The sequence below is a fragment of the Equus przewalskii genome, chromosome 8 (assembly GCF_037783145.1).
Source record: "Equus przewalskii isolate Varuska chromosome 8, EquPr2, whole genome shotgun sequence".
In the NCBI taxonomy this organism is placed as follows: domain Eukaryota; kingdom Metazoa; phylum Chordata; class Mammalia; order Perissodactyla; family Equidae; genus Equus; species Equus przewalskii.
In genome coordinates, this window is record NC_091838.1 from 83,369,294 (window position 1) to 83,381,224 (window position 11,931).

At 57.4% G+C, this 11,931-nt stretch overlaps 1 long non-coding RNA gene across 1 annotated transcript; it reads left to right on the forward strand.

Moving 5' to 3' along the window:
• Positions 1 to 2,971: 2,971 nt before the first annotated feature.
• On the forward strand, positions 2,972 to 8,691 carry LOC139085189 (uncharacterized). The gene is made up of 2 exons (XR_011543294.1): positions 2,972 to 7,932; positions 8,236 to 8,691. It is a non-coding gene; the product is annotated as an uncharacterized lncRNA (long non-coding RNA).
• The last annotated feature ends 3,240 nt before the right edge of the window (positions 8,692 to 11,931 follow it).

Here is an 11,931-nt window from a genome sequence, read left to right on the forward strand (position 1 = left end):
CGTGTGGGCTGGTTGGGCTGAGGAGGGCACAAAGCCTGCCGGCAGCAGGATCTCAGTAGGTGGGTGAGCGAGACGTGCGTCCCAAGGGCCCATGGGAGGAGAGGGTCAGGGTGCCAATGCAGAGGGCCAGGGCTCCCCTGGAGAAGGCCTCGGACCCTGGCTGGAGGGCAGGGGTGCTGCTCGCCAGCCATTGCTGTGCGTGCCCACTTCCCCTTTGCCGGCCTGTTGTGGTCTCCAAGGACCGAGGGGGCGGAGGCCCGAGCAGGGGGCCCTGCAGTCGGTGAATTGTGTTGGCAGCCGAGGGGCTTCTTTGATTGAGCTGGTGGGCAGAAAACGAGGGGCGGTGAAGGACTGAAGCAAGGCGCTCCGTGAAGGCTGAGGTATTCCTCAGGACGCTGCCAAGCCTCTAGGATGGTGGGAAGGAACGAGGTGGGTCTGGGTCCCTTTACCTCCCGACCCAGGCTGGCCAGAAGTTCTAATGTGCCTGCGTCCAGGGTCCGAGAAGCACCGTCCAGTGGGGTGGGATGGTGGTCACAGTGGGGCTTAGGAGTCTGGCCCGTCTCCTGGGGTCCCTGAGATCAGGGCAGGCACTGAAGCGCATGAAGGCAGTGTCATCATCGCCACCAAACAGGGATAGCCAGCCATGCAAGTGGCTGAGCACCAAGGCTGTGATGGAGCCCAGGGGAGGGCGGGCCTCCAAACAAACCTAGCAAGAGGAGAGATCTGCTCCCGGAAATCAGAGTGACACGGTGTGGTGGGGACAGCAAGCGGAAGGGGAACCGGGCCCAGCCAACACCTTGTGGAATGATCTGGAAGCACATCTGAGCAGCCTGGTTGAGACTCAGTGGGAAGGGAAAATATTGGGGTTCACTTGAGCGGATCAGACCAGCATTAAAACAAAAGTAAGGAAAAGAATTCAAGGGGATGAAATCAAATGTCGCCCAGGAATGCTGGTAACTGTCAGCCCAGATGATGGCTATCTGGGGAGTTCTCAGTCCCCACATAAAATGTATTCACTACATCGTTCACTCAAAACCAATCATAAGCAACTTTGCTAAAGGGACCACCCCGTGAATGGAGGCTGCAATGTGGGGCGAGAGGAAGCTGCGCGTGTCGTCTTGAAAGTCATGGTCAGGAAATTGAACTTGAGCCCTAGAGCACCGGGAGCTGTGGGGCGGGCGCAGTGGCAGGTCTATCTGTAACAAATGTTCATTCTAAAACTAACCCAAGTCTCCGTCTCTGGGTACCTGCTATTTTCAGGTGACATTAATCTGTTATCCCTTTGCGTGCAACCTCACTGAGAGATGGGTATGGTTATCCCCAGCTTTCAGAAGCGGAAACTGAGGCTCAGAGGATTGCAGCCACTTGCCCTGCTGGGTCTGTGCTCCTCGGGCCTGGCATTCCCTCTGCTTTGAGTTGGAGAGTAAAGTCTCTAGGGCTGGGGTCAGGGGCAGCCCTGACCTGAGGGCGGCTGGTGGTCCCACCTGGCTCCTCCTGCCCCTCCCTGGGGAGGTGGGAGGCTGGGAGGGACAGGCTGTGTTGCAGCAGAGGAGGCTGGGTGGGGAAGGGGAGGGGAAGGGTGGGTGGAGGAGCCTACGGCTCTGAGTTTCCATTTCCTGCAGCCTGGGGGAGGCCAGGGAGGGAGAGGAGGGGTGGGGGACACCGGAAGAGGGACGGGAGGGGCAAAGCAAAAGAAAGCACTCCTCAGGCCCTGTGCCAGTGCTCTTGCTCAACCCTGGCGTCTGCCCAGCCCCCAGGGAGGTACCAGGTGGGATGCTGGAGGCCCCGGCACGCTCGGGTCAGGAGTCGGACTCCCCAGTCTCAGTGCCCAGGTGCTGGATGAAGCCCCCATTTCTCTGTAGCCAAATTCAGCTCCGCCATGTCTGGCCCCTGCCCCCTGCCCCCTGTCCCCTTGCCTGCCCCTCCCAGGCTGCTCCGTCTCAGGAGCCCCCTGTCTCCGGGAGCTGAGGCCTGTTCACACTGATGTCTGCCCTCGTCCCTCTAACACCTGGGCAGAGGGGGGTGGGGAGCTCACAGCAGCCCAGAGAGGGTGGGCCCCGGGCTGAGCAGAGCCCCTCCCCACCTGCACCCCAACCCCTTAACAGAGGTCCTCTTCACGGCAGGCTGCATTCTGCTTTCCAGTCTTCAACTCTGTCCATCTTGCTTTTGTCGAGAGAGCCTCTTCTGGAACAGCTCCAGGCCCTTCCTTGTAATATTGAGCAGGAAACCCCACTTCTCCCATAGCTGACCTCCTTCCTGAGGGCTGGAGAGGACACTGCATGAAGGCTCCCCGGAGCCCCCTGACCCTCTCCAGGCCACTCCCCTTCCCCCTCCCTCTGCCCTTAACTCCTCTGCTGCCCCCTCCCCAGCCTCAGGACCCACCCCTCCTCCAGGGAACCTGAGAAGCCAATGGGGACACTGAGGCAGCCAAGATGGGTAAGCACCTGCTGGGGTCCACTTGTATCTGGGATCAGCCAGGCAGGTCCCTGAGCTCTGCCCAGCTTTCAGCAGGCCAGGGGGCAGCCCTGGACCCCTGCATGTGGGAGTGCCCCCAGCCACCCCTCATGTACTTCCACACTCTGGGTCCCACACTGACAGTCCCATTGACCACGGGAGGGAGAGTGTGGAGCACCAGCTAGGGTCCAGGACTTGGGACACTGCTTGCCCTCCAGGCCTGGGCTGGCAGTGGGCAGGAGAGGGGCTCAGAGGCTGAAAGGGCAGGTTTCAGTAGCTCCACCTGCACAGGCCCCCTCCTCACGTTAAGGTCCGGGCAGTGAGGATGCGGAGGGGCTCTTGGCCACCTCTACCCAGAGAAGCGGGCAGGATCCCGGGATCAGAACAGGTGGGTATACTGACGGTCTCCCCACACCTCTTCACATCTCACCCCTCAATCTCAGTGAGATCCCCACCCCACCAACGGCATGCGGCCACAGATCTTCCGGGCTTGGGGTCCAGGGCCAGTGAGGTGAGGGGCGCCTGGGGGCTCTGGGCCTGGGGAGACACCACGGTCAGACCCGGGCAGGGGCAGGGGGCTAATTGCTCCTTTTTTTTGAGGAAGATTAGCCCTGAGCTAACTGCTGCCAATCCTCCTCTTTTTGCTGAGGAAGGCTGGCCCTGAGCTAACATCCGTGCCCATCTTCCTCTACTTTATATGTGGGACGCCTACCACAGCATGGCATGCCAGGTGGTGCCATGTCCATACCAGGGATCCGAACTGGCGAACCCTGGGCCACCAAAGCGGAACGTGCGCACTTAACCACTGCGCCACTGGGCCAGTCCATAATTGCTCCTTATTAATGTACAACTATCAGTGCAAATAATCCGTAACCAATCTATAAATCAAAATTGTGGTGAGTTTATCATGAGCCAAATGTGAGGACCATATAGCCTGGGAGAGTCCTTCCACAAAGGAACGGAGCACTCCAAAGAAGTGGGGGTATACAGAGTGGTTATGCACCCTCAGAGAGCATGTATCCCACATGATTGAAATGTCCCTTTTACAGTACTTACAAGACTGCTCTGAGGGCACAGTGATTGATGGACACGGTAGGTAGTAGGTCGGCTGTCTCGGTGGGCACAGCAGGGTGGCAGGTCTGTTGTCTCAAGCTGGGTGATCACAGGTGAGCTGTGTGGTCACAGGTGAGCACAGCAATCACTTCCTAGCCTAAGGAAAGATGCTTATCCTTAAGGAAATGCTAATATGGGGGAAGTTGCAGCTTTACCTTAAGGGCATTTGTTCTTGCCTTTGAGACATAGGAAATGCTTCAAGCAGACATAAATGTCTGTTCAATGGCCACATCAGGCCCTTTTGGGAAAAAAAAAAAAAGTCCAGGCCAAATCAGCTTTATACCAAGTGGCTTCCTCATATACTCCAATATATGCTATTGCTTGTCATTTTCATCACAGCCCTTCCCCCAGGATTGCAGGAAGCCCAGCTCCTCAGGACTGGAGAGGAAGGGCATTCAACCCTGCCTCCCCCACACCTCCGTTGGGGCTCTGGGTGGGACCTTGCCCCCGTCTCCCCCCTGTGCTTCTCAGGGCGGAGACCTGGAGTGGTCCTGGGCTCCCCACTCTGCCCTCCCTGCGTAGCCCCCTCCCCCAGGGCCCAGTCAAGACCCTGGCCAGCTCCCCGAGGCCGGGCCAGCTCCCCGAGGCCAGGCCTGCTCCAAGCTCTCAGAAGGCAGTTGCAGCCTCGCCCTCCCTTGGGTAGGGTCCTGAGTCTCAGATTTGGGTACCCAGTGGTACCTCACTTTTGGGGCCTCAGCCCTCCACCCCTCAGGGCCTAGTGAGAGCTGTGGTCCCTGTGGGACCATAAAGGGGGCCACCCCTGGCAGGAGGGGAGACTGAGAACCCGGGCATCCCAGGTCGCACTGTGAGCAGGAGTCCCCTGCCCCACCTCCTCGCTGCCCTCCTCTGAGGGGCCTCCAGAGCCACCGAGAGCAGGGGCAAGGCAGAGGGCTACTGTGGGGCAGAAAAATAATTGTCCCTCTACCTTCCTAGGTTCTTGGCTGAGACACTCCTTCACAACCCACCCCCACCCAATAAATGACATTAACAGGAGAAAAACAAACACAAGTTTAATGACAGGTATATCTCCCATACACATGGGAGAGACCCAGGAAAACTGGGGAACTCCTTGAAATGGCCCAAACCACCACCTTAAAAACCATCCCCGGCTAAAGACAAAGGAGGAAGGGGGGCAGCGCAGTGACAGGCAGTGACCAGGAAAAGCCCAGCGACAGAGGACAAGGCTGTCATGCAGACAGCAGACCGCCTGCTCCACTGATCAGTTTCTGGAGGTTAAGAGTCACCCTCCTCATCCTGGGAGAGGGGGACGCCCTGACACGTGGAGATTTCCCTCATAAATGGAAATTTCCCTCACAAAAGGGGAAGTGCTACTGAGAGCTTCTGTGTCTGTTTGTTAAAAATAATCAGGCTAAAATAATCCTTATGCCAAAGAAGCAGATTTTGGGCTGACAGATTCTGCTCCCCCTTGGCCCCAAGAAAGCCCGGGACCCCTTAGCGCTGCTTCTTTCCTGCCCCCTCCCCCTCCCTCTGCGAGGCTTTCAGGGGCCCCCTGCGGCTGAGAACTTGGCTCTTCCCACTTCGAGGGGCCCACACTGTGTTCATGGTTCCAGGTTCTCTCTCCCTTTTTTTTTTTTTTTTTACAGATTATTTATTTATTTTTATTTATTTGTGGAGGTTTTCGAGGAAGATCAGCCCTGAGCTAACATCTGCCACCAACCCTCCTCTTTTTGCTGAGGAAGACTGGCCCTGAGCTAACATCTGTGCCCATCTTCCTCTACTTTACATGTGGGCCGCCTGCCACAGCATGGCTTGATGAATGGTGCGTATGTCCACACCCGGGCTCCAGCCCCAGGAACCCTGGCCGCCAATGCAGAACCTGCAAACTTAGCCTCTGCTCCACCGGCCCCGCCCCAGGTCCCTTTTTTCTTAAGGAAGAACCCTCCAAAGACCTGCCTCTCCATCATCGCATGGCACTGCACCCAGAGGCTCACCCCGCGCCTTGGGCTCGGCTGCTGCAGGAGGACCCCGGCCTTGGAGCCAGGCCCCGCCCCTCCGCCCCCTCCGAGAAAGGAGGGCTCCGTGCCCCCTGGAGGCTCTGGTGGCTGGGGAGGGCGGGGCTCCAGGGGGGAGGAGGGGCTGCCCGGTGCTCTGGGCAGAGGATGTTTTTTCACACTGACTCCTGCGGGAGGAGGGGCTCACAGAGCCGCTGAGTTTTGGTTTCCTGGCGCTCAGGGCCTGAGCCCAGGGCGGAGAAACAGAGAGAAAAAGCAGCCCTGAGGCGCAGGGGTCATGCTCTCGGCCAGGCACGCCCTGCCCTTGGAGGAGGGTTTCCAGCTGAGCCCTCTGTCAGCAAGACCCGCGTAGACGGAGCCTGGAAGGGCCCAGCACGGGGGCAGCCAGCCTCTGAGACCCCAGGCCAGGCACCCCCGCCTCCCGCTCCCTCACGGCGACAGACAAGCAGAAAGCCGGGAAGTGGGGGCACCTGGGCCTGGGCATGGCATCGGAGCTCCCTTAAGGAGGCTCAGCCTGTCTTCATTTTGTTCATGCCTTGTCCCATCCCTGCCTTCCTGAGTGCCCCAGCCCCATACACACCACACCCACACTGTGGTCCCCAGGGAGACTTCGGAAGGCCCAGGAAAGGGACCAGGTGGGCCACACAGGATGGACCGGGGTGACCATGGGCCTCCTCCAAGCTGCTGGAGGGCAGGGCCTTCTGGGAGAGGACAGAGCCCTGGAGCACACACCCCTGGACAAGGAAGGGCCTGGTGCTGGGGAGGGGTGCCCCCGTGGGAGACCCAGAATTGGTCCCTGGGGTCTCAGGGCTGGGAGTGGAGGGGTGTGAGAACGCAGCGTGCCACCCAGGCAGGAGCCCGAGTGGCTTTGAGAGGGTGGAGCGTCTGTGCTGTGTGCAGGGGCCCAGGTGGATTGTTAAATGTTCTAAGAGACAAATGGGCTCTCCCTAACTGAGGCCTAAAGTCTTTTCTGTTGACCCCGGGGTGGTTTCTCAGGAGAAATGGAAGCTTAAGCAATGTATATGTGACCGCTGATCCCTAATGATGCGGGGTCGGTGAGCCGAGGAGTCGAAAGAAAGATTTCTTAGACTCTTAAGATCTGGCAGTAGTGCTCTTTTATTTAGAGAATAGAATAGCATGGGGACAGGACCCATGGGCAGTCAGAGCTGCTGCGTAGGGACAGGACCCACGGGCAGTCAGAGATGCTGCTGGCATAGGGAGCTGCTGCTGCCACTGCTGGCATGGGGACAGGACCCATGGGCAGGCAGAGCTGCTGCCAGCATGTTGCTGTTGCTGCTGCGGCTTCTGCTGCAAAGTTGGGTGGAGAGTAAGGCTAAATTTAAGGCATAGGTATGTGAGTTATCTCTTTACAAGACAAAGGAAAGAATATGTAAAAAAGTTAAAATGGTATCAGTGCCTGTAGGGTCGGGCCATTTGGCGGTCCCACAACTTTTAGATTGAGTAAATGGCAGAAGTCACCGCTTGAATATTACCCTCAGCTAAAGACAAAGGAGGATTTTTGCGGGGGGAGGGGTGTCAGTTACATGAGGTTGCCAGACAGTAGCCAACTTAAGTTCTTGCCTCTGGCATTAAGAGTTTCTAGAGATAAGGCCATCCCCCTTCTTCCTGGCACAGAGAGGGAGGCATCTTTACAGATAGAGGTTTCCCTTAGAAATGTAAATGTTTCCCAATGAAGGGGCAAGCAAATTCTACTTCTCAGAGCCTGCCTCTCATCTGTAGTTTTAAAATTAACCAGCCTAAAAATCCACATCACCTGACTTATGACGTTTTACAACCGACCTTTCATCAAGGTTCCTGCTTTGCTAATCGAGATGAGAGGAAGACTGCAGCCAGCAGTCAGACCACCAGACCACGTCTGTAGACTGCATCGGTCACTGTGGCTGTGGGATTAGGACTGACACCAAACCCCAGTGGTTTCAGCCCGTGTGGTCCTCTCCTGCCCGACCCTTCAGAGCACTGGCCCCAGACCTCCGTGGTCCACGCGTCCGCAGCCCGCAGGCTGTCACGGGATGAAATACATGTCAGCTTCCCTGGCCCTCGGACCTTGGTGTTTCCTTCCGGCTTGACGGTTTGGAGGACACCTCCTGATGGGGGAGGGCAGAGCGGGAGATCCAGGAACAACCCAGCAGCCCCAGCCAGGGCTCAGGCCTGCAGAGACCTGCCTGCCCCGCCAGTCCCTGCAGGGGACCCAGGTCTGTGGGACTAGGGGCCATGCCAGCAGGCCAGCCATGAGTGGGGTCGCTCTGCCATCCAGTGTCCTGATGACGGCTCTGTGACATGCAGAGTGGCTTCCCTCCTCTCTCACAGGGCCCCTGATTGTCACCTTGGTAGCTTCTTCCCAAGTGCCCTCAGCTGCAGTCAGCGTTAGAAGGTGAGGCGGGCAGAGGGGGCCTCTGGGGAGGTGGCATCAGAAATCGAATCCGGGGAAGGGGGAAGGTAGAGAAGAGGGGCCACTGGGTGCCGGGGGCAGGATGTCAGTGATGCAGACGTGGCCGCCACCATCCGACTGCAGCTCTGGCGGACCCCGCCAGGCTGAGCCTCCTCACCCCCAAGTGGGAGAAAGCAGAGGGTTCTTGGTGACAAATAAAAATGGCAAGCAATAGGATATATTGGAGTATACGAGGAAGCCATTTGGTACAAACCTAATTCAGCCTGACTTTGTTTTTTCCAAAAGGGCCTGACTGTGGCTGTTGAGCACACATTGTATATCTGCTTGGACATTTCCTATGGCCAGAACAAAGGCCCTTGAGATAAAGGTCCTCCCCCTCCGACATTGGCATTTCCTTAGGGATAAGCATCTTTCATTAGGCTACGAAGTGATTGCTGCACTCACCTTTGACCACCCAGCTCACCTGTGACCACCCAGCTGGAGACAACAGACTGCCACCCTGCGGGGTTCACTGAGACAGAAGACCTGCCTGCTGTTTCCATCAATCGCTGTGCTGACAGAGCAGTCTCGCGACGATTGTAAAAGGGACATTTCAATCCTATGTGAAACATCCTCTTTGGGGGTATATAACCACTCTGTGCACCCCACTTCTTTGGTGCCCTTTCTTCCTTCGGGAAGAAAGGCCCCAGGTTATAATCCTCAAATTTAAGCTCAGAATAAACTCACCCAAATTTTCATTTATAGATTGGTTATGGATTATTTTCGTCGACATTGGTGAGCCAGGAGCCTGGTGGAGATTGGAGGAGGAGAGAGCAGTGGGATTTGACCCGCCACCACCTCCTGCAGGGTCCCCTGGGACAGTCCCTGTCCCCCCCACTTCCCATCGCTTCTCTGGGGCAGTGTCCCCATGGCCCTCTCACCCCCTTTGCAGCCTGGGCGGTAGGTCGCTCGTGACCCTGCAGCCAGCCCTGGAGGCACTGTGCGTGTCTCTGGTTTCCCGGGGTCCTGCCTACCCCTCTCCAAATGGTGCTCAGAGGCCACTCTCTCCTGGTTTTCTGACTTGGGTGGTCATCTGTTTCTGTTGGGAGCCTGATTGAGACACTGCTTCTGCCTGACTCTCGAGGTGGGGGAGGGACTCCATCAGCCACCCTCTCAGCCCTTCCCCAGGCAGAGGACAAACTGACACCCCCTGACCCCGCCCATGAACTCTTGGGGAGAGTGGACCTGAGCTAGGCCCTGCACAGAGAGTGACACTGCAGAGAAGGATGTGTAGCCTTCCCCAGCTGGCCTGGGTGCCAGGGGCCTCAGACAGAAAGATGCCCCAGGGGTTCTGGAAGCAGAGAGGTCAGAGGTCAGCCCAGCCCACAGGGGCCAGCAGAGACAAGGACTCCAGGTTGCCCTCCTTCCCCACCCCATAACTAACAGTGCCCCCAGGGCAGGCAGAGGGCCCTGCATGGAGGCTGTGGAATGAGTGTTAGCTCCCCACCCCCATCTGAGCCGCCCTGTGCTGCCCCCCAATCCTCCAGGCACATAGCTTTCCCCAAGCTCTGACCATGTTGTGCCGCCATTGGGAGCTCTTCCCAAGGCTGGGGCAGGGCATTTACACAGGAGAGGGAGTGGCCGGTGCCCCTGTGTAGGGGAGAGATGCTAAGGTGGCCCATGGCCCCACCCCCTGGGGCTCACACCCTCCTGTGAGAACAGGTGGGATCTGGGACCTGCTTCCAACCATAAACACGGCAAAGGCAGTGGGATGTTCGTGATGCTGTCGCATTGACTGAGTGCCCTTAAGCAGAGATGCTCTTCCTTGCTGGCTTTGAAGAAGCAAGCTGCTCTGCTGTAAGCTGCCACGGAGGGCCACAGGGCAGGGGACAGAGGGCAGCCTGCCTCTGCCCGCCTCTCAACCAGACTCTGAAGGAGGGCCACATCACGAGCTGACCCTGCCAACAGTTACACAGATTTGGAAGCAGATCCGTCCCCACCTGAGCTTTCAGATGAGGACCCAGCCCGGACCTCTCCTTGACTGCAGCTGGCAGTGGGCCGGTGCCTGGGTCCTGACCCACAGAAACCTGGAGATAATAGAGCTGGTTGTCTTAAGCCCAAAGTGTGTTATGCAGCGATGGAGAGCTAATGCACCCCACAACCTGCCCCGTCTTTGCCTGACACACGCAGACACTCGCAGTCCTAGGAGCAACACTCCATTCCGAAATTTAGCAGTTCTTGTAGCCGTCCGACATGTGAGATCTGAGTGCTGGCTGTGTGCCAGATCCATCCTGGACTCTGGGCACAGCAGAAATAAGCAGACACCGTCCCTGCTCTCAGACTGGTGGGGGACAGAGGATGGACAAGCAAAGATTCAGTCAGGGTACTTCCAAGTCAGGTGAAGAGACGAGATGGTAGACTGTGCAGAGACTGCTCACTGGGATGGGCTGAAAGCTGAGGGGCACACCACACAACCATCCCAGGCCTGGAGAAGGGGCTTCTGGCCTGGAGCCCCTGCCATGGGCAGCCTGGGCAGCGGACTAGAGGGGACACAGGCAGTCACGAGACATGTGGGCCTTGTAGGGACTGCAGACACTGTGCACTTTAGGTATTGGATTAAATAATCTGATTTGCACCTTAAAGCTCATCCTTGGTGTCTCTGGGGCCTGGAATGTGGATGTAGAGGGAGCCGGAGGAGAGGGGGGAGGTGGGTGTGGGGGAGGAGAGGAGTGGGGGCAGCCCTGAGTCCTCGAGGAGGGAGACAGGCATGTGGCAGTGGGGCAGGAGGGCCGTGGGACCTGGGGGACGTGGCCAGCACTCTGCTTGTGGGTGCTTGTGGGTGGTCAGCGAGAGGGGCAGCGAGGAGTGGTCAGGATGCCCTCTTAGGGGCTGGAGCAGAGGGCGGATGTCAGAAGTGCCTGAGGAGAGGCGTGTTCCCCAGTGGCCTCCATGGGGCTCTGAGCTCTCTTGTGGCCTGAGGCCTCTCCAGGGACACTGTTGCGCAGGGCGGGCATGGGGAAGACCCCCTCCTGTGGACCCTCTCCCCCAGCACCCTCAGGGTGGAGAGGGGGGCCCTGTGGTGCTAGTTCCTTTATTAGTTCTGCTCGTCTCCCTTGTCAGCTCGGCCACGCTCTGGGGCCCGGCGTTTGCTCAGATGTTGGAGCCATGAGGTGGGTGTTCCTTGGAACCACCAAAAAAAAAAAAAAAAGCTGTCACATGGTGCTGAGTAAGCCCATAAGCCCAGGGGTGTTTCCTGACACTGAGAGGGAGGGCTGCTCACACCATCTGTCCCAGCCTGCAGGCCCCTAGAGACCCGGGACCCTTCATTACTCTTGCAGGGGAGGAAGACATTTCCTCTATCCAAAATGTGGGTTCGTCTGGCCAAGAACGAATTAAATTCACATGAGACAGAATAGCAAGAGAAAATTAAACAAAGCTTTATGAGGAACCATGGCCCGGGGCCTTTCTTCCCAAAGGAAGAAAGGGCACCGAAGAAGTGGGGTGCACGTAGTAGTTATATACCCCTAAACAGGGTGTTTCACATGTGATTGAAATGTCCCTCCCACAATAGTCACAAGATTGCCCGGTCAGCACAGCGCTTGATGGACACAGCAGATAGTGGGTCTGCTATCTCGGTGGGTGTAGCAGGAGACAAGTTGATTGTCTGGAGCTGGGCGGTCACAGGTGAGCTCAGCAATCAGTTCCTAGCCTAAGGAAAGATGCTTAATCCTTAAAGAAACGCCAGCGCCAACGTTGGTGGGGGGAGGGAAGTCAGCTACAGGAGGTCACCAGACAAGCACAATAAACAAATGCAGATTTAAGTCCTTGCCTTCCCCATTGATTAAGAGTTTCTAGAGACAAGGTCATCTCCTTTCTTCTTCCTGGTACAGAGAGGGAGATATCTTTACAGATGGAGAGTTCCTTTACAACGTAAATGTCTCCTAACAAAGGGCAAGCAAGTTCTACTTTTCAGTTGCTTTCCTGTCTGCAAAGAAACCAGCC